We start from the raw sequence: 21,549 nt of genomic DNA, 5'->3' as shown, positions 1-21,549 counted from the left end.
TGCTGAACAACTAGCTGCTTTTTTATCTTTTAATATTTTAAAAATACATTTTTGACCCAAACTCGTGAAATACTCAAAAGGAATCGTACATTTATCTCCCCACTCTCTAACTAGAATATGTCTCAAAATGTTATCCATTCGGGGTAATGGCGTTCGGGGTAGTGACCCATTCGGGGTAGTGGCGTTCGGGGTAATGACCCATTCGGGGTAATGGCTTTCGGGGTAATGGCGTTCGGGGTAGTGGCATTCGGGGTAGTGGCGTTCGGGGTAGTGTCATAGAATCGAAATAATGATTTTATCTTAGAAAAATCCAGTAGGAGTGCAAAACTGCTTTTTTTTCTGTCAGTTTTGTTTATGTTCTGTAACAATGGCCATCGTATATCTCGCGGTGTTTACTCCATAGCCAATAAATTAGGCTACAGCTGCTGGCGGTGCGCCAATTATTGAACGCTTTAATATTTACAATGAAGAGCCATCTTTTTCAATTATGAAACCAAAACATAAATCTCCATTTTTGAAAAGAAGTTGAAATCCATTTAGATTTGACTTCGGTAGGAGCTATTTCATTGCGGGAAATATTTGAACCATGACGTAACAATTTGGGTGCTACTTGACTAGCGCTGCACACGATAGTTTATTTTCTCTTTAATTACATGATTTTGAACTTTTTAAAGAGAAATAAACTGCTGGTAGCTGGAATGCAGTATTCATTAGTGTTTAGCATTAATATTAGGGTTTCAATTCATTTCCATCAGTGTAATATTCCCCGAATATTAGCAAGTGTGCAACAATTGGGTGGTGTGCAATAATTGGCAATCTACCCTATACCCTACCCCCCTCCCAGACAACCAGAAATCGCATGAAAGTGCACGTCACAACTCGTTTATTCATACTAATTACATCAGACCCGCACAAAACCGTGGCTGAACTCGTCAGATTAATGAGTTTCCTCGCATAAAACACTTCTTTTCTGAGTTCATTTGTACACTTTATTTCGTCTCGTACACTTGTACAAAGTAAGTCGAATCAATCCGTAGCAGCTGTCAAATCAACATTTGTTATCATAAGTTAAGTCGCATAAGATCACAGGTTAGTTCGGTAGAGTATTTATACACTCGCATTGTATGTTATTATTCATCACATAATATATGCACGCATATCACCTCCACTTTTGTACGTAGAAGGCCTTTTCGCGACATCTTATAAGTGAAATTTTGCACATATAAAGCCTCCAGGTGATTTCGTTATACGTACATTTTGGTTGTCTGGGCTGTTTATAGTATTGTTATGCCAAAAAAAAAATCGAAATTTCTAATAATAAATCTTCGAGCTGTTTAGTAGAATACCTAGAAGTAGATGAAAAAAAACGAATTTAATACTATACTAAATTCGGTTTTTTTTCGAAATTTCTATCAAAACAAAATCGAGAGACTTTTAGCAGTAGTGCTCCATTCGTTTTGAATTCTGGGATCACCATCAGAAAGCTGAATAAAACTGAGTAAGATAGGTTACAAAAATTAGGTGAGCAATGGTATTTACCCTATGAAATGAACGATTTTGTTTATCATGTTCTACGATTTTGACGTATTTGGCGAGTGCAATCAATGAGTTTTTCACCTTGTTGGCACTCAACATGTTGAATGTCGAGGTACCACTAAAACAGGTTACGGATTAAGGCGATTCAAATTTTAAAAATGTTTGAAAATCTAATCTCCCATATGCTCATTACCATCCTTGCCATAAATATAGTATTCTGTGAAATTTTCAGAAATTTTGAGAAATGTTCCAAATACGCTAGTACAGTAATGTAAGCAGATACTTATCATCCCATATTGACATTCTTCAAATCTTAATGAACGATGTTGCTCAAGATACAAATCCCTTTTGAGCTAATTTTGTTTGGGATTTTTGTACATGTTTGCAAGGCTATAATCCCATATGTAGCTAAATAATAGCAAACAAACTCATGAATATCTCTTCTGCTATCCGTCGAATTGAATTTCTCTCTTCAGAAAATTTGTTTATTATTCTATAGGATAATAAGTTAGTACTTACATTACAGTACTAGCGTGTTTGAAACATATTTCAATATTTCTCCATAGTAATTTCCATACAAACCTACATTGTCTTCGGGCCACCTTTAAATCATCATCTAGAAAGCTGAAAATTTTACAGAACACTATTTATATGGTAAGGAACATATGGGAGATTAGATTCTCAAACATTTTTTAAATTTTGAACCGCCCTATTGCGGATACTACTGCTTAATTTGTTATAAAAATAGGTTATTAAATAGGATTTTCTTATAATACGTTCGAATGATTCTTCGACATATATTTGATTTCAGGAATAATAAATAAATGAAAACCGTCTAAAATCATTGTTTGAATATTAACCATATGCATTGTTGATCATTGAATAAAACTTATAGGTTGCGCGTTGAGAGATTAGTAAGTTTTTTTTGTGATATCTGTAGTTTTAATATAAGACATTACTAAAAGTGCAATAATTCATAGCGGAAATCTAAATTTTTTGAACTTACAAATTCCTTGATTTTTTAAGCGGTGCGTAATTGCGTTGCGTGGTAACGGAGTATTTCGTAGATTGCATACAGAAAGCTTGATTACTTTACCACTCTTATTCCAATTGCTTATGGAAAACTATTTTGGAAGGAATAGCTGTCCAATCGAAAGTTTTAGATGATAAGACATGACTATTTCCACTGCCGGATTTCAAGGAGTTGGATATAGGAGAGGTTTCAAATTAAGTGTATGTGCACACTTAAATAATCTTACGGATTCCTGTAAAATCTCAACAGCTGAACAGTTCGATAAAATAAATTAACGGAGTACGGTAAATTTTTACAGTATTCGGTGAAAAATCACCGGAATCCGTCAAATTTCGACGGAATTACGGTGTTTTATTTCACCATACTGTTCAGCTGTTGAGATTACGGTGTAATTCACCGATTTCCGGTAAAATGAGCTTAGTGTGTGTAGATGAGTGTATTTTTTGTAAATGGGTACAAGTGTGAATGAAATGTTTTTATCAAAGTTGAGAGTTACGTAGCTAAGAATATCAATGTCACTTCGTGCGGGCTTGTTTTCCAGGGATGGGGCACAGGTATTTCCACCGCATGTCCTAGCTAATTAACTTTGGTTTAAGCGTTATTATTCGCTCTCTGAAACGAGAAGATAAATTGACCCAACCCCATGACACAGGAATAGCCCAGATTGCATTGAAAATAAGCAGTTTAATCGAATCGAACTCACAACAGCCATTTGATTTTCCTAACGTTAAATATGGGAGTAGTCTTCGTAAAAAGTTTCAACAAAATGATTGGTTGAAAAATCAAATCTACCTCCTCTTGATGATTTCGCATTTTAATAAACAGCATGGAAGCGTCGTCGATAATGATCACACAATGAACAGAGCAAAGCTGGACATTTCCTTTTGGTTTTAAATATTCTTTAACTTTGAGTTGCAAAATAATCGTAATCAAATGCGGTTTTGTTACTTTTCATAATTTCACCCATATTTTATCTATTCTTACAACGCGTAATGCGTTAATTAATTTTAATGTCTAGCATTTTATAAAAGTTTTGTACGAACATTTGCAATTAAAATAGCACCATCAGGCGATTCATTTTTCACATTATCCGATTTAAACATTCGCAGAACCGAAATTAACGTGGCAATAAAAATCTACTTCTATTATATACTAGCGATCAGTGGCTTAAAATTTGAATTTGAAAATAAGAGTTGAGTATCACACCGTTGTATTTGCTTTCCGTACCGTAAACTGTCAAAGCTCAGCGCAAGGGATCGAAGTAAGCCGTGCTTATAATCGGACGCGAAAAGTATTCGCTGCCGTCAAAGATGTCTTGTTCTACCTATTTATTGTATTTAATTGTTGTAGTTTTATTATTGAAAGTTTTAGCAGGTCCGTCACACTCGGGCTCAGATTGGGTACCACTTCTAGTGCTACATTTGGTCCCTCGGTAGTGCAAAAGGTACCCAAGCTTGACAGATCGCAGTACACTTTTCACGGCATTCTAGATTACCTCATGAGCCATAAAATCTTGGGAAACTGCAAGGGACTTGGAGGTCTTTAATTTGTCTTTGGTTTTAGTGAAAAGAAGTGGCAAGTAAAAACAAATAGTGAATTGAATTGTGTTTTGGGTGCCGTGATCTAGGGTGTCAATGCTAGTAATGGACCCCGTAGTAGCTGAAATTCATTCTCGACGCCTTTCCGCAATTATATATCAGGCGGATATACGTTTTGTGGAGTCTAATAACAAGTTCAATGTCTTTACTTCACAGTAAACCCATGCAACATACAATTCATACGATTTTCCCAGAGAAATATACATTTGGAAAACTGTTGTCCGAATGCCTATTATGGACCCTCCCGGGGTCCATAATAGGATTGTTTACAAATTTGACGTTGCGTATTATGGACCCTCCATTTGATTCCCATGTAATCCGGCTCGCTGCCGACGTGCCTATTATGGACCCACCTGGAAATGCGTATTATGGACCCTCTTGTGTGGTTTCATTTACAAAACTGTTCAAATATCTGTATTTATGCGCCTCAAACCAAATATTTTGCCTGAAACTACTGACTAACAATGCAATCGAAGTTCCCCCGGTGGATTTTCATAGGAATAAGGTTGCTTTGAATGTTAATTTTATGTTTTTCTGTAGGGGGTCCATAATACGCAAAGGGTCCATAACCGGCATCGACTCCCTAGTTTAGCCGGACCGTAGAGCACTACCAAAGACACAGTAAAGACTTCCATGTCCCTTGCAGTTGCCCAAAATTTTATGGCTCATATGGTAATTTAGAATGCCGTGAAAAGTGTACTGCGATCTGTCAAACTTGGGTACCTTTTGCACTACCGAGGGACCAAATGCAGTACTAGAAGTGGCGCCCATTCTGAGCCCGAGTGGGACGGACGGTCTTATCAGCGTCTTGGACATGGTATACTTAGTAGTTTCCTTGACTTCCTGAGCTTAAAGTATCATCGTATGATCCACACGAAATACGAATGCAAAAACGGTAACTTAGGTAAAGAAAACTCTCAGTTATTTAATATCTGTAAAGTTGCTCTCAGAACACTAAGCTGCAAGGCAGGCTATTTTTCAGTGGGGACGTAATGCCAAAAAGAAGAATAATTCAAATTTGTTGAGCTTGTCATCAGCCATTAAAGAATGTTGCAAATCAAGGTGTTGGCGTTATTTCGGATGTCTTTGAGCAACTCGCTTTTTTCCGCAGAGTATCGCTAAAGCTGCAATATTTATTCATTAGTTAAATACAATTCCAGTCGAATTCAGAAATGTAGAATATGTAGGGTGTCTTAAACTAAATAATTGTTGCATTGAATGTTATCAAGGGAAAATTCAATTAATTTACTTCGAGAAATAACTTCTGCTTCACTTCAGTACAATTTGTTTATAGTTACTTCAGTTTTGCTTATCATCCTGCCTGACAATTCATTAATGTCAACTTCAAATTGACATCTCCTAAGGGGTTTCATTGCACCGAGCCGAGGAGTATTCGCTATCCTCAACACACGGATTGCAGAATGTTGCAAAAGAAACCTAAGTTCTTTTGAGAAATCCGTTAAAAACCTCATTATAATCTACCGTTGATTTTACATAGAAGGTCGCGCCTAAAATCTGCTGACGATGTGTAAAAAACTTTTCATTAGAAACTCTTAAAAAATCATTAAAAAACTCTTATCAAGAAGCTTATTATTGATTTGATACATTTTTATTCATTTGTCAAAGATCTTGCCAAGGAATTGTTAAGGATATAACCAAGAATTAGGGGGCATCCATCGTCGTCTTTTAAGGGGAGGGGGTTCTGTATAATTACCACGGTCCAAAAAAATGATTAGTTTTGTTTCCAAAGCACCTATTTTTCAACATTTTCGAAATTAGATTTAATGACTTGAAACATTAGAATGTGCTTACACATCGTCACCTGGACACAAAGGGTCAACTGAAGCTAAAACAACTCGCCTTGTCCCCTCAGTCACAACTTTGACAGCTGTCAATCTGGTAATGACAACCAGTTGTCATAGCGCAATACGCCATTGCGGCATCAATTAGCGATCAGCTGTTTTGGTTGCGCAGCTAATATTTTCTACGTGTTTAGCCTGAAGTTGACTCTGGATCGTGATATGTAATGCTTGGTTTATAAGATTAGAGTTTATAATTTATGACAAAATTGTTTGGGATACAAAAAATGCTGCTTAATGCAAGCAAATTGATAATTAGCATCGTAAACAAACCAACACACGAGCCGCCGAGCTGTCAGCCGTCGCTTTTGACAGCTCACGCACACTAGCGCCATGTCGCACCACTACAGAGGCAAAAAATGAAAGAAATTAACTTGCAGTTGTGGAATGGCGAACAGTATAAATTTGAACTTCGACGATGCAGGATTTCTCTGAAAAATCAATTTCCCTCCTAGGTTCTCCGGTGATAGTGACAGTGTTTTGTGATTTTCTAGTGAATGGTTTGGTGAATCTGGTGCCTTCTCCTGTTATCATTGGCAAGTTTCCAGCACATGCAACAAAAGCAGCAGGAGTGTGTAGAAGTGGTACTAGATCGGTAGTGGGTCGTGGAAAACCGAAAGTGCGATTTAAACCGAAGAAAATAGCTGGCGCCGGAAGTGAGCGGAAGAACGGCCAATGTTCTAGGTGTGTTATTGTGGCCGAGGGTTGATCCTGCTTTTGTCACTGTGCTTGAATTGAAGGGTATATTACACCTACTGTAGCCGAGATAGTGTAACTTTCCGCTGGATTGTAGTGAAAAATGGGGAAAACTGGAGCACTGTAGGGTCGACATGATGCCGTGCGAACACCGGAAGTGCACCAACCGAAGGAACAAACCAGACACGCAGCAGCTGCAAAAGGACTTGGGAAAGGTAGGTCGCTTATTTTCTGCCCTGTGCTCCTCTCTTCTAGTAGTAGGGTGAATCGGTTCGGTCGTCCATGTCTGCTGCTGTCTACAGTGATGACGACGTTTGTGAGTGCGTGTGCATTTTTCAGTCTACGTCGTTTTTGCCCCATTCTTCTTCCATCCAATAGCGTTTTAATATGGGTTCGTTCCACGGAGAAGCGGCAAAGCTGTGTGGCTTGACTGTTGTGTTAACTTATCGTGCAATTTGTTTTTATTGCGCTTGAAAAAAGAGAATCATTAACGTGAAAATGTACTGAGCCGTTTGAAAAGCACTAAATCGGTATTTAGTTTTAGAATATTGTTTCTCTATGAATCAAAACTGTTGTTTGGATTGTTGGAAATATATTGGTGAGCTCGTTTTAGTTACGACTTTTTTTGGTTCTGTATTTTTAGTGCTATCATCGTTATAACCTTTGAAACGAATTTTATCAAAACGATTGTGGATTTCCGCAATTATCATAACTCATTTTGGTGCCTTCTGCGCAAATATTTCTTTGTTTGTTTTGAATAATTATCGCATAACTTAAGACAACGCCCTGAAAGCCATTGTTAAATTAATTTTTAGTTCATTATTAATTAGCATTTAAAAGTATTTACTTACACGTTATTTAACAACGCTTTAAATAAGAGAAGATCATTCCCTATCTTTCAGTGCGCAGCCAACCCTCATGCTATGTGGACATAAATTCTCTCTGCTTTCGGAAGTTTTTTTTAAACTACCGCCGTGCGGGGTGACATTGGTCCTAGGGGGTGACTTTGACCGCCCTTTTCGATGCATCTCATGGCTAGTACGGAAGTCAGAAAACTAATCCATGACCATCCAGTGGCTATTCATAACGTATTCTTGAAGCTTGCAACATTGTTTTCATTATTCTGGTTATAGTTTGCTGTAAAAATCTTGTCCCAATGTCACCCCGCACGACGGTACCTGAAGGAATAAAACCATGCTTTTCAGTGCTATGAAAACAAATAGTGCCGCCTCTCGTGATCAGTTGTTCCGAATTTGGAGAACTTAGGCAGGAGAACTTGAAGTCTATTAAGGGAATCAAGGTTTCCTTCCAAAGAAAGGAGTCTGTCGCGTTTTGCCGGAAACTCTTGTAGATCGCGAACTTCTCCTCAAACATCTTGAAGAGAAGAATCACATTTTTTTATTTGTTACACATTTTTTTATTATTTTGTTCACTTTAACAAAAGTGATCTAAATAATATTAGAGCTTCAGAAAAAGCAAAACTTATGTTTGATGTCCGTGTGACATATGGGAACAATTCCAGAAATCTGGAGAAAATTTTCAGAACCCCACTCAGTGCCGTCGGTGTCAAAAGTGGGGTCATGGTACAAAACATTGCAGCATGGATGCTAAATGCATGACTTGCGGAGGTTCTTCTCACGCTAAGGACGTCAGTCCTGTTAAAGAAAATACCAAAAAAATTGTATGCACGAATTGCGGGGGCAACCATAGTCTAACTTTTGGGATTGCCCATCTCGTAGGCGAATCATCAAAGCTCGTACCAGGCAGATGAACGGTAACGTTTTTCGTTCCCGGAATTCCCCAAGGAGATTCTGCCTAAAATGCTCATTTTTCAGTTAACGGTCGATTCCTTGAGAATCATACTCACCAGATAAATTGTATTCATGCTCATTCACAAAGTTGTGAATGCCAAAGTTTAACATTATTTTTCGCAAAACAAAAAACCTATTTTTATGAACAAATTGTATGTTTGTATCATTTACTATTCTACTAAAGGTATACCTTAAAAAAATCAATTATACTCCACCATTCACTGACATTAGTTAACTTTAGTGATCTACCCATTTAGGGCCAAATATGCTGATACACCATCCTTTCACTCCCAGCAAAAGGGGAAAGTAAAAAGCGTGTTCAAAACTAGTTTGTTTTACTGAAGAAACTATATTTGTACAAACGAAAGCTAAATCGTGCGTTTAAACCACAGTCTCAAGTACAAATTTAACTGTTTATGGTAGTTTTACTAAAAAGTCTCATACTTTTGAAATCATGTACGCATATTTATCGATCTACTACAAATTGTAAATGGTTTTCTCCGAATATTTCAATTGGTAATCTCACAATAACAAAAAATGAAAGTAATATGTAGAAAATAAAATCGATTTTATTACGGCAGTGTTGCCAATTTTGATGATTGTCATTGCCATTGTACTTTCAAAAGTCTTCTAAGAATAAAGCAATTGTGTTTCTATTGTGCTTTAAATGTGACGTGGGGACTAAATAAGTAACTCTATGAAGGCGTAAGTTATTTTTCATATTAATACTATATTAGGAATTCCGTCAAGACGTGCTTTTGATTGATGATGCTTTCGAAGAACAAGCCTTTTTCGAAAATAAAAATTATAAATTGTCGAATTTTCCAGCCAATTTCAACAATCATTGATTTTGATAAACTCCAAAAATCGACCATTCTAATTGAACGAGCCGGGGACTCTGTATTTTGCCGGGATCGAAGGTTTTACTTCCCGTTCGAATGTCGAACGGCGCACAGGAAACGTAAGCCACAAATTAGCACCACTAGCCACCTTGGGGTGATTCTTCCCCTTCTTCACCGAAGGCAGAACGATGTCACAAGCACTCAACCCTTCAAATATTCTTCGATCGCTTAGATCGCCCACGCACAACGTTCGAGTTAGCACCAACCGACACGTAATTGATCGAACGATTTTATTGCCCCTTGGCCACAACTGATTTCGGATCGATAGAAATAGGTTTGCAATTTTTCCACAGAACTATATTCCACACTTGCGATCAATGAACAGAGGAATGAAAACGACACAATAGACGACCGACCGTACTTCTGTTTGCTACCGAGATATATTTTCAACTAACTGGTCATCAGTATAACGATGATGCGGTAGGTGGTCAGCTTGACCATTGCTGAGTAATTATACTCTCACTTCGTTCTCGTGAGCATGGTTGAAGATTAGACCGGTTCGAATTCAATTGTGTGTTAATGCGCTTAATTAATTTCAACTTAATGTTAGGGTTAGTTATATGTACACTATTTACAAATTTCATCTACTCCATGGTCGGTGAATACCGATCATTCCGGCCACCTTGAAACAATCGGGTTGTTTCAATCCCTACTCTCTTCTCTGGATTACTCTCTCCTTCTCGTGCTCTCTCATCGGCTGCTCCAACGATCGACTTTTCTTCACGTGCTTGACCGAACGAAGGCATTGGTGAATGGAGTCATTCATTCCCTCACGACTGGTTGATGATTCGGCCTGGCTGATTGAAGACGAGATCCGATGGAGATGTATGGAACAATGATCTGGAACTACGAAAGATCCGGTAGATCGGACGGGTTAACTAAGGATATTGGAGCGACAATCACCTGATTGCGCTCAGTTTGCGCGTTGAGCAGTTTCGGACTGCTCTACCGATCTTTGTAGGCTCCGGACCAGATTTGCTGAACTGTAGAGATGAGCGAGTGACGATTCAACGGATGAGGATTGATGGAGGATAACCTGTGGACAACAAAAGACCCGGTAGATCGAACGGAGCTGGCTAGAAGTAAAGGAACGCTAATCACCTGATTGCGCCTTTTATGCGCATTGAGCCAGTTTCGGACTGCTCTACCGGTCTTTGTAGCTACAGCATACTTGAGGTACTTCAGGGTTGGTGATTGCTGGACTTCTTGAGGATTTGATGATGATCAGGCTGGCCTGGCGAACTGCAGCGACGATCGACGATTGGTTGATGAATTACGAGGGCATAAACGAACTAGAAACAACGGAAGACCCGGTAGATGGAACGGATACATGATAAATTATTGAAACGCTAATCACCTGATAGCGCTTCAAATGCGCGTTGAGCATGTTCCGGACAGCTCTACCGGTCTTTGGAGAATCAGGAACTGTTGCTTGTTGATTGTTCTTGTTCAACATCCGTTGGAATAGGCAGAATTGCGACCTTCGCAACTGGCCTCACTACGCCATCGGCATTGGCAGTCTTCATCGTAACGACGCGAACAACTCCGTCCTTCCCTGGATGCAACTGGGTGATTCTTCCAAACGGCCACTGCACTGGAGCCAGATTTTCGTCCTTGATGACTACAATTTGGCCCACCCGGACCGGGACTGGTGACTTACAACCTTTCGTTGCACGCGATTGGAGTTGTGCGAGGTATTCGGGATACCAACGAGCCCAAATACGCTGGAACAGCTTCTGGGTGAACTGCCAGTGATTCAACCGGTTGTCTGGAGTATCGACGCAGCTTGGTTCTGGAACGGCTTGAAGGTTTGATCCCACCAGGAAGTGACCGGGTGTCAGCACTTCTAAATCAGCTGGATCGGACGGGATGGGAGTCAACGGTCTCGAGTTGAGGCACATTTCTATCTGCGCCAGCAACGTAACCATATCTTCATACGGCAGACTAATATTACCGATTTCACGCAGGAGATGGTGCTTTGCTGACTTCACCGCGGCTTCCCACAATCCACCAAAGTGTGGTGCGCGGGGAGGGATGAACTTCCACTGGATCTGCCTTTCAGCGCACCAGGTCTGGATCTGATTTCGGTCTGCATTACTGGACTTCAGCATTTCAAAAATTCGATGGAGAGTGTTAGCTGCTCCCTTGAAGGCGGTCCCGTTGTCCGAGTGAATTTCTCGAACAAGGCCGCGACGGGCAACGAATCGGCGGAGTGCCGATAAGAAGGCTGGTGTGGAGAGATCCGTAATCAACTCAATATGTACAGCTCTTGTAGCGAAACAAACGAAGATGCCGATGTAGGCCTTGGTTGGTGCTCGATTGCGGATGGGCGACTTGATAAACACAGGCCCGCAATAATCGACACCGGAGATGACGAAGGGACGTGCAGGAGTGACACGAGATTTTGGAAGATCTGCTGTGCTCTGCTGAATGAGGATGGGTTTGTTCCGGAAGCACTTGACACAACGGTGATACGTACGACGAACAAGATTCCTTCCTCCGATGACCCAATATTTCTGGCGCATTGTTGCCAGCATCAGTTGCGGTCCGGCGTGGAGCAGAACCTTGTGGTAGTGTTCGGCAAGTAGTTGTGCCAAGGGATGTTTTGCAGATAGGATGATTGGATGCTTGACGCTGTCCGGAATTTCGGCATTCGAAAGGCGTCCACCGACACGGAGGATTCCGTCATCGTGGACATGAGGCTTCAGCAGCTTGAGCGAGGAGGACTTCAGCGAATTCTTGCCAGCGGTTAGCTCTTCCGAGTAGAGTTGTGATTGGGCAAGACGAACTAGTGCACGATCGGCGGCTTCAAGGTCAGCTGTCGACAGAATGCTGCTACTTGGCTTGATTGATGTTCGTGCTGCTGCTCGTAGGGCGTTGATGTACTTCAGACAGTACGCTACTACACGGCGAAGTTTGGTGTAGGTTGAATAACGTGCGAACAGCTGATCCGGTAGTTGATCTTCTGGGGCGACGATCGTGGTGAGTGTTACCTTCCGAGCTTCTTCGATGGCTGTGGCGGATTCTTCTACTGGATCGTTCAAATTCGGCCAACGGTTCGGGAATTCCGAAAGCCACTGCGGGCCTTTCCACCATCTGGTTTGGTTGATGAGATCCGTGGGTAGCAGACCACGGGACAGCTCGTCAGCTGGGTTTTCTACCCCTGGTACGTGGTACCAAGAAGAAATATCGGTGGAAGATTGGATGGTGGAAACACGATTTGCAACAAATGTTTTCCACCGGCTTGGCGGAGATTTCAACCATTGGATTACGGTGGTGGAGTCGGTCCAGAAAAAGACTTCTGCTGGGGTTTTGATCGACTGCTGCACCTTGTGATACAACTTCGTAGATAACACGGCGGCGCAGAGTTCGAGCCGCGCTATGGTGTGCTTCGTTGCGAGTGGAGCCACCTTTGACTTCGATGTCAGCAGTTGAACCTTCACCTCTTCTGCATTCAACGTACGGACGTAGCAGCATGCTCCATACGCTACTTCGGAGGCATCGGAGAAGAAATGTAGCTCGGTTTTGGAAACATCAGGAAGTGATACGAAGCGGGAAATTCTGATTTCAGCGAGAATCGGGAGTGTTGCATGAAATTGCTTCCATTCATCTTGCAGCTTATCCGGTAGTGGACGGTCCCATTCGTACGGCGACTTATCTTCGTGCTTCAGCTTCCACAAGCGTTGCATGAATAGCTTTGCCGTAGCTATTGCGGGGCCAACAAGGCCGAGAGGATCGAAGATCTTGGCGATGTAGGAGATAACTTTCCTCTTCGTGAGAACGGGTGCCGGTAGTGGAAGGTCGACGTTGAACCGTAACATATCGGTCCTTGTATCCCACACTAGTCCAAGGGTTGATACCGACTGATCATCTTGCAGATCATGCAAGGGTATGATCGCCAAGTCTTCTGGTGGAATATCGGCTAACGCTTCTGGAACATTGGAAGCCCACTTCTTCAACGGGAGACCGGCCGATGCCAGCATTGCGGATAGTTGACGACGTTTTTCCAAAGCAGACTCCAGGTTGTTCGCTCCTGTTAAGACGTCATCCACGTAGAAATCTTCGACGACAGCTTCCTCGGCTTCGGGGTAGTTATGTCCTTCGTCCTTCGCTAGTTGCTGTAGCGTGCGTGTTGCCAAGAAAGGGGCTGAGGCTGTCCCATACGTAACTGTGAGTAGTTCGTAGGTATCGAGAGGATCCGACGGTCGTCGGCGAAACAGCACTCGGAGAAATCGCTGATCATCAGGAGAATGCAGGATTTGCCGGTACATTTTCTCCACGTCAGCGACGATGGCAACAGCGTGAAAACGAAAGCGGATGATGATGGAGTCGAGGTTCTGTTGTACAACGGGGCCGACAAGCAGTGTATCGTTGAGCGACATGCCGGAGGAGGTCTTACAGGAGGCATCGAACACCACGCGCACCTTTGTGGTGGTGCTACTCTCCTTGAACACGGGATGGTGAGGCAGATAACAGTGAGGAGAATTATCGTCGACGGAATCGAGCTTGCGCATGTGTCCAAGGCGGAGGTACTCTTCGACGAATTCGTGGTACGAGCTCTTTAAGGTGGCATCTCTTTCAAGGCGTCTCTCAAGGCTGTAGAATCGGCGGGTGGCAATTTGACGTGATTCACCGAGGGTGACTTGCGGATTATCGGACCGGGGAAGGCGTACGACGTACCTTCCATCGTGAGTTCGAGTGGTGGTGTTGGCGTAGATTTCCTCGCACTTTTTTTCTTCTGCGGAATGCGTAGGGCCATGATCGACTGCTTCTAGTTCCCAGAACCGTTGAAGCGATGATTCAAGAGTTTGGTCGACGGTCGATAGGTAACACACTGGCGGTGCTACGGCAGGAATGGTGGATGTTTTCCCAGAAACGGTCCACCCGAAGTGCGTGTCGACAAGCAGTGGAAGACCGTCGCCAATTGATAGGCGATTGCCTGTGTGGAGTTCATGATAGCATTCTCCACCGATAACGATGTCGATCATGCCCGGAATGTGGAAGTGCGGGTCGGCCAATGGAACGTTTGGCATGTTCCATGCCGAAGTGTCGATGGTAATGGTTGGAAGATGTGCGGTGGGCTTTTTCATTACCAGAAATTCGAGTGTAGTGGAAAATGGGTTCGTTTTCGACTTGATTGTAGCGGTGATCTGTCGCTTCACCTTCTTAACGGATTCTCCTAGACCGGAGACGGTGACATCTACGGTAGCTCGGCGGATGCCAAGATCGTTCGCTAACTTCTTTGTGATGAAATTGGACATCGATGCGGAGTCTAGAAGTGCTCTAACAGGTATTTCTCTGCCGCGGTGGTCGACGATGAGAAGCGAAACCGTTTCCAGTAGGACCGTGCTGTATTTCGAATGGACAGCCATGCTAACTTCCGGTGGATTCGCTGATCCGGAGGTCCCCGCACTCGCTGTTGCGGATGGATTCGGTTGATGTGTAGACGGATTCGACGTTGCGGCAGGGATGCTGGGCTTTTTCAAAGGTGCTGTTTGATCGTGCAGCATAGTGTGGTGTCTGGCTCGACAAGTTCGGCAACTGAACTTCGATTTGCAAACTCGTGCTTGATGGCCAGGGCGGAAGCAGTTCCAACACAAGCTTCGCTGGACTACCAACTCTCGTCGTTGGGGTATGGACAGCTTGGTGAAAGTTGGACACTGGACTAACTGGTGATCTTGCTTGCAAACGGTGCATTGTTGAACTGTCGTCTTTGATTCGGCTGTGGCGGCGTTCGCAACGGATTTGACGGGAGGCTTCTTCATGAACTGGCCGACCACCTTGTTGCTAGTCGGTTGGGAACGTTGTTGCAGATCGCTGGCAACGGATTTCAGCATTCGGACGTGCTGTCCGAGAAACTCGATCAGCTCGGCGTACGTAACTTCATCTTGCTGTCGGGTCTCTTGTTCCCAGGCACGGAGTGTTGCAGAGTCGAGTTTGTTGGAGAGAATAAAGATGAGTGGAGTATCCCAGTGGTCGACAGGCTCTCCTAGCTTGGCTAGAGCTTTCACGTGTCGCTGAAAGTCATCTACCAACGTGTTGAGCTCCTGTGCAGACTCCTTTCTCATTCCCGGTAGATCAAACAAGCCTCGGAACAGTTCTTTCTTCAGGTACCGCTTGTTGTCATACCGTTTCATCAACGCATCCCAGGTGGACGCGTAATTATCCGCTTGAATGTCCACACTTTCAAACGGTTTTCTCGCCTCTCCCTCCAATGACTGCAACAGATAATGGAGTTTGTTAACGGTTGGAATGTCGTCGTTGCTGTGGATCATCGACAGAAAATTGTCTCTGAACGATATCCACCTTGATTCGTCGCCACTGAACTTCGGAAGGTCAATCTTCGGCAGTCGATGGTGAAAGCTAGCTGCTGTGTGGTGAGCGAAACTGTTGATCATCGTCGAATTCATTGCTGGTCCACTGTTGGCTACCTTCGAGAGTAAAAAGCCCTTCAAAACACAGTATCTATTCTCGAAAACAGTCCGAACTTCGATGTGCTCCTCAAACTTCTCGCTATCCAGCATCTCCACTTCGCTTTGCACATGCTGGAACTCCTTGTAGATCCTATCCAAAGTTTCCAGCCGCACCGCCACTTGGTTGGAATCCCGCTGGTGATTGTACTCCGCAACGAACTTTTCCACCACACCTCGAACCGCAATCACACGCTTCAGCTTCAGAAGATCCTCTTCTAGCTTTTTCCGCTGTTTGTTTGACATCTTTCACACCACTCGAACCACGCGCGAAAAACGAAAAACGACACAAATCGATACGAAATCTCCTTCCCGACGCGGTGTGCCGTTCCTACGCGAACCGAACGTGAGTAGCACAAGATCGAACGATTTGCTCCTTCCCGTCGCGATGCACTACCCAAACGCGAATATACGACGGAGGTACCAAGCAATCGAACGATATACTCCTTCCCGTCACGTCTTACTACCTCTACACGAACGCGATCGACCGAAAAGGGTGCGATAATTCGATTTGACTAATCCTTCCCGTCGCGATGTACCCTTTTTTACGCTACGCGTGTCCGCTAAAACGCCACCACTATCACTTTGCCTTGTTGACTGAGCCCTGCCTTTTTATTTCCACCACCCAGCACGGTGTACTAATTTCAGTTGCGACTGGATAGGCGCAGATGCAAATCATCAAAAACGGCAATCAATTTGCCTAATTAGCCACCACAATCATGCGAAATGATAAAAAATGCTCTTATATGCCGTCGCTTTTCGGCTTCCACCGTACTGATATGCGCTGTGTGCAATCTTCCCCAGATTAGCATGCAAAATTTGCCGCCATTCCTTGCCTCCGTAATCGGCGCGAAATATTGGCACGGCCGTGAGAGAATAGGCCCAAACTATCTCCACAAAGAAAAAGGATTGAATGGCCTACCTTTTGTGTGGTCACCGCCTTTGACCACTTACCACGATGGTGCCAACTTGCCTCCGTCGCTGATTCCTGGCTTGGATTGTCCTCCGATCCGGCTCGAAGGACCAATGAACGAGCCGGGGACTCTGTATTTTGCCGGGATCGAAGGTTTTACTTCCCGTTCGAATGTCGAACGGCGCACAGGAAACGTAAGCCACAAATTAGCACCACTAGCCACCTTGGGGTGATTCTTCCCCTTCTTCACCGAAGGCAGAACGATGTCACAAGCACTCAACCCTTCAAATATTCTTCGATCGCTTAGATCGCCCACGCACAACGTTCGAGTTAGCACCAACCGACACGTAATTGATCGAACGATTTTATTGCCCCTTGGCCACAACTGATTTCGGATCGATAGAAATAGGTTTGCAATTTTTCCACAGAACTATATTCCACACTTGCGATCAATGAACAGAGGAATGAAAACGACACAATAGACGACCGACCGTACTTCTGTTTGCTACCGAGATATATTTTCAACTAACTGGTCATCAGTATAACGATGATGCGGTAGGTGGTCAGCTTGACCATTGCTGAGTAATTATACTCTCACTTCGTTCTCGTGAGCATGGTTGAAGATTAGACCGGTTCGAATTCAATTGTGTGTTAATGCGCTTAATTAATTTCAACTTAATGTTAGGGTTAGTTATATGTACACTATTTACAAATTTCATCTACTCCATGGTCGGTGAATACCGATCACTAATCGTTGTTCCATATTCATGTGAAAATCAATTATTTTGGAGAATTTTTATTATCACAACACAGTATTGTACAATAGTCGAACGATGTGCAGAAAGCCGATTGAAATTTCATTGATAAATTAAAAAGATACAGCATGCACAAAGTGTCCACTTTATAAAATGAACAGTCCTTAATACAATGCTCCAATGTTCAAAACCACAAGTATCGCTGGAGCAGTCCAAGTTGGTGTAGAATTTATTAAAACAATTGTTATTGGATTACATTTCTCTAATAAATCCAAATAATTTTTAAATATTTTAAAGAACGAGCTTTGAATGGTAAAGAGGACGAGCTGTTTAATTTTCTAACAGTTAATAACATGCATATTAGAGTGGTTCAAAAAATTGTTTTTGCTCCACACCGCTTTTTCGATTCTAGATCAAATTCTTAGTGTCCTCCCAAAATTAGAGCTTATTCGGATAAAAACTGAGACTGCACAAGCCCTTCAAAGTTTATATAACTAATTAGTGAGACGTCCGGTCTTCGGCAAAGTTGTAGCTGATGAATGTATCTCACAGTATCAACGTAGCGCTAACTCCCAAGAGCACATGGGCAAACACTATGACCGATTGAATGAATTGCTTGCTTTTCCCATAGTAATTCCCATATAAACTTCAAAGGGCTTGTGCAGTCTCAGTTTTCGGAATTTGATTTAGCACCGAATAAGCGGTGTGGAGCAAAAACGATTTTTTGAACCACTCTAATGCATATAGCTGTTATTACTGAAACTTATTTGAAACCTGGATCCAAACTCAAAAGAGATCCATACTTTTTTGTTCATCGCAATGTTCGACTGGAAGGGAAATGTGAGGGAATAGCAATCATAATTCATAGGCGTATAAAACACAACTTTTTTCGTCATTTGAAACCAAAGTTTATAGCTCATGGACTACACAAAGTAATTCCAACGGCTGAATTTTATTTGATGAGTGCTCATCAGGATATTTCTCAATTCAACACACTGATAGCCCTACTTGTTTTTCATCTTCTAGAAACCCTTCTACGATTGATTTGGTCTTAACGACTAGTCAGCTTTTTAGCCAACTGGTTACTCACGCTGATTTTGATTCTGATCATGTCCCCGTTACATTTAAAATATCCCATGAAGCGATTCTCAATCTTATCAGCTTCACAATTAACTATTTTCGAGTCGACTGGAATACATATGATACATACAACGATAGTAATCTTGATGTTACCATTTCGTTGCAAACAAAACTTGATATTGACAATGCTCTTGAAACTTTAACAAAAAAAAATACATATTACTCAATTAAGAAACAAACCTTTTAAAAATAACATATCTCAATTGGACCTTGGCTGTAAGCCTGTTTGAAAAAACTCCGCGGTCAATTCCTGCATTGAAAGAGGAAAACAATTTATTGCTAACTATTTGCGAAAAAGCTAAAAAAACTTGTAATGCAGTTTGAAAGCACGCATAATTTTAATTTAGGACTCACTAGTCCAATTGAAAATCAGCTACTCAGGATTTCGAAAGCATTCTCAATAAGACATCAAAAGAGTAACTAACCAATGCTTTTAGTGGAAATACTCTCATGACAAGTGGAAAAATGCAGAAGCTTCCAGATATCGTCCAATCAGCTTGCTTTCATCCATCAGTAAACTTTGTGAAAAGGTCGTTTTGAACAGAGTGATGGTCCACATCAACGAAAATTCATTTATTGCCAAAGAACAGTTCGGATTCCGACACGGACATTCGACCACTCATCAATTTTTACGTGTAACAAATTTGATCCATTCCAACAAATCTGAAGGCTATCCCCTAAAAATATTTGAAACTCAAATTGCGGTAGTCAGAATCAAGATTAAAAATTAAAGCCATGATTGAGTATTCATAATATGTCCATGAAATTGTTCTAAAAAATTAAAAAAAAAATTTGAGCTTCATAGTGATTTAATACTGTTTTCGTAAAAAATAATTTTCATCTCTACTCTATGTTCAGAACGCATAATTCAGTGCACATCAAGGTTAATTATTCCTAATCGATGTTCAGTATATCGATTAAATATAGAATCAGAACCCACAGAAGGTCAACCCAACCAGATGATTTCGTGTGCCTAATTCCCGCGGGAGGCATATTATGATAGAAGTGCACAATGAAAAAATAAAAACTTTGCCTCGGCCCGTTGATTGGAGAGGGATATTTACCTTTAGCAGTTCTCTCGTGGTGGATTTCGACACGGCACAGATCCACTATACGCTCTCGACGAGTGGGTTAAATTTAGAACTCCGCTGTGAGTGAGAAGTTAAACAACATGCTGCTGCCTCAATTGAGCCCTACTTTAGGTTCGACCAAACAGACGGCGACGTTGGGAAAGCTGATGAGAATTTTTCCAATTTTTCCGGCCTGCATCAATGCGCCTGGCCTTGTTCGACCGTGTGCCGTAGGTAGTGTGAGGCAGAAAATTTTCCGCACCGCATTTGTTAAACTCAATGGAAACCAGACTATCGCTATTGGGGAGAGGAAAACCTCCAACCGACAGCCAGCCAGCCCACCGTAAACGTCAATTTATACGTAGGTACGGTTGGTTCTTTTTATCATGTGGACGGTATGTCGATTGGATAGATAGAGTATTATTTATAACACACACCAGCTTCTCGTGGAAGATAGAGGTGCAAGCCGATGAAGTCAAGTGCCGTAGAACTGATGAACTGCTGATCAGACGTAGTGATGATATTAATTCTTTTTCTTTTTTCTTCTTTCTGTGGTATATTTATGTCCCATGATGAACTTCCAACTATTCATTGCGGGCAACGTACTTGGGAAAATCCATAAATTATTGAAACCACCAGCAATTATTGAAAAATACTTCTAGGAGTTCATTAACCCGCATAGGCCTGAGTCAAAGCAAAAATGCTGAATCCCTCATCGCTTAGCGAATATTTCATTTAATTTATTAGTTAACATCTAAACAGATAACACTGAATCAACAATTTCACGCCACAATTCTCGGTTCGTGGCCGCATCTCTTTTTCCTCGGTTTTGCCCCACGCTCGCCAAATCGATACGCACTTGATCCGCCCACCTAGCTCGCTGCCCCCCACGCCTTCTTGTACCAACCGGATCAGAAGCGAACACCATCTTTGCAGGGTTGCTGTCCGGCATTTTTGCAACATGCCCTGCCCATCGTATCCTTCCAGCTTTAGCGAATACTTAACGGATTCAAATAACTTTTTGTCAGTATACTGGTACACATATCTAGTTTCTGGCCAGAGGAACTCGGGAACATTCCTGTGGCCGGAGTTATTCTGGTGGGTCACTGGGTCAAGTCGGGTAAAAAACGGCTAATTTTTGGGATATGCCAAGTTATCTTTATTTATTTGCAATGCCAAACATTTTCATTCGCATAAATCATTAAGATTTGATATTCAACATTCAAAGTAAAGAGGTCCTAAAAATAGTCATTAGTAGGGTCAATCAAATGCAGGACACATGGTTATCCAACTCAATCGTTTCTGAAAAGGTTTACGCTGATGCGATTTGCTTAAAATTCCATGATATAGTGGCCACATTATAGCCGATACCGGAATTTATCTGTGACTTGAAATTTGCCTACCTACAGGAGCACATAAGCACAGTACCCTTTTCACCCGACCTGACTGAGATATGTGTACGAGTATACTGACAAAAAAATAGTTAAATTCCAACTACCGAAAAGCTAAACATTACATATAATTTGCAATTGGATTAGATGGACAAATTGATGTGAAGATTTGCGAAAAAGTTACACGTCTTCTCAGTGAGAATCGAACCCACGACTCCCCGATCTTTAGTTGGGGCGCGTTACCACTACGCCATGAGAGGACTCATGAACGCAGAAGTTAACCTGAATTCGATTTCAGCTAAAAAATCACGTGGTCCTCTTTCGCAAAGTGCACCTCTTTCGGAAGAATTGTAGTGGTAACGCGCCCCAACTAGA

At 42.1% G+C, this 21,549-nt stretch overlaps 1 protein-coding gene and 1 non-coding gene across 2 annotated transcripts in view; one reads left to right on the top strand and one right to left on the bottom strand.

The window, feature by feature from the left end:
- The first annotated feature begins 6,403 nt into the window (after positions 1 to 6,403).
- The window catches only part of LOC5577449 (TATA-binding protein-associated factor 172), a 93,277-nt gene continuing 78,131 nt past the window's right edge, over positions 6,404 to 21,549 (top strand). Inside the window, exon 1 of the mRNA XM_021854444.1 lies at positions 6,404 to 6,937. The gene's annotated coding sequence lies outside the window, so the exon portion shown is untranslated. The remainder of the gene's footprint in view (positions 6,938 to 21,549) is intronic.
- Positions 21,362 to 21,434, bottom strand: Trnaf-aaa. The gene has a single exon. It is a non-coding gene; the product is annotated as a tRNA-Phe (tRNA).

Source organism: Aedes aegypti, chromosome 3 (assembly GCF_002204515.2).
Source record: "Aedes aegypti strain LVP_AGWG chromosome 3, AaegL5.0 Primary Assembly, whole genome shotgun sequence".
Classification (NCBI taxonomy): Eukaryota; Metazoa; Arthropoda; class Insecta; order Diptera; family Culicidae; genus Aedes; species Aedes aegypti.
This window is presented reverse-complemented; position numbering and strand designations above follow the sequence as displayed.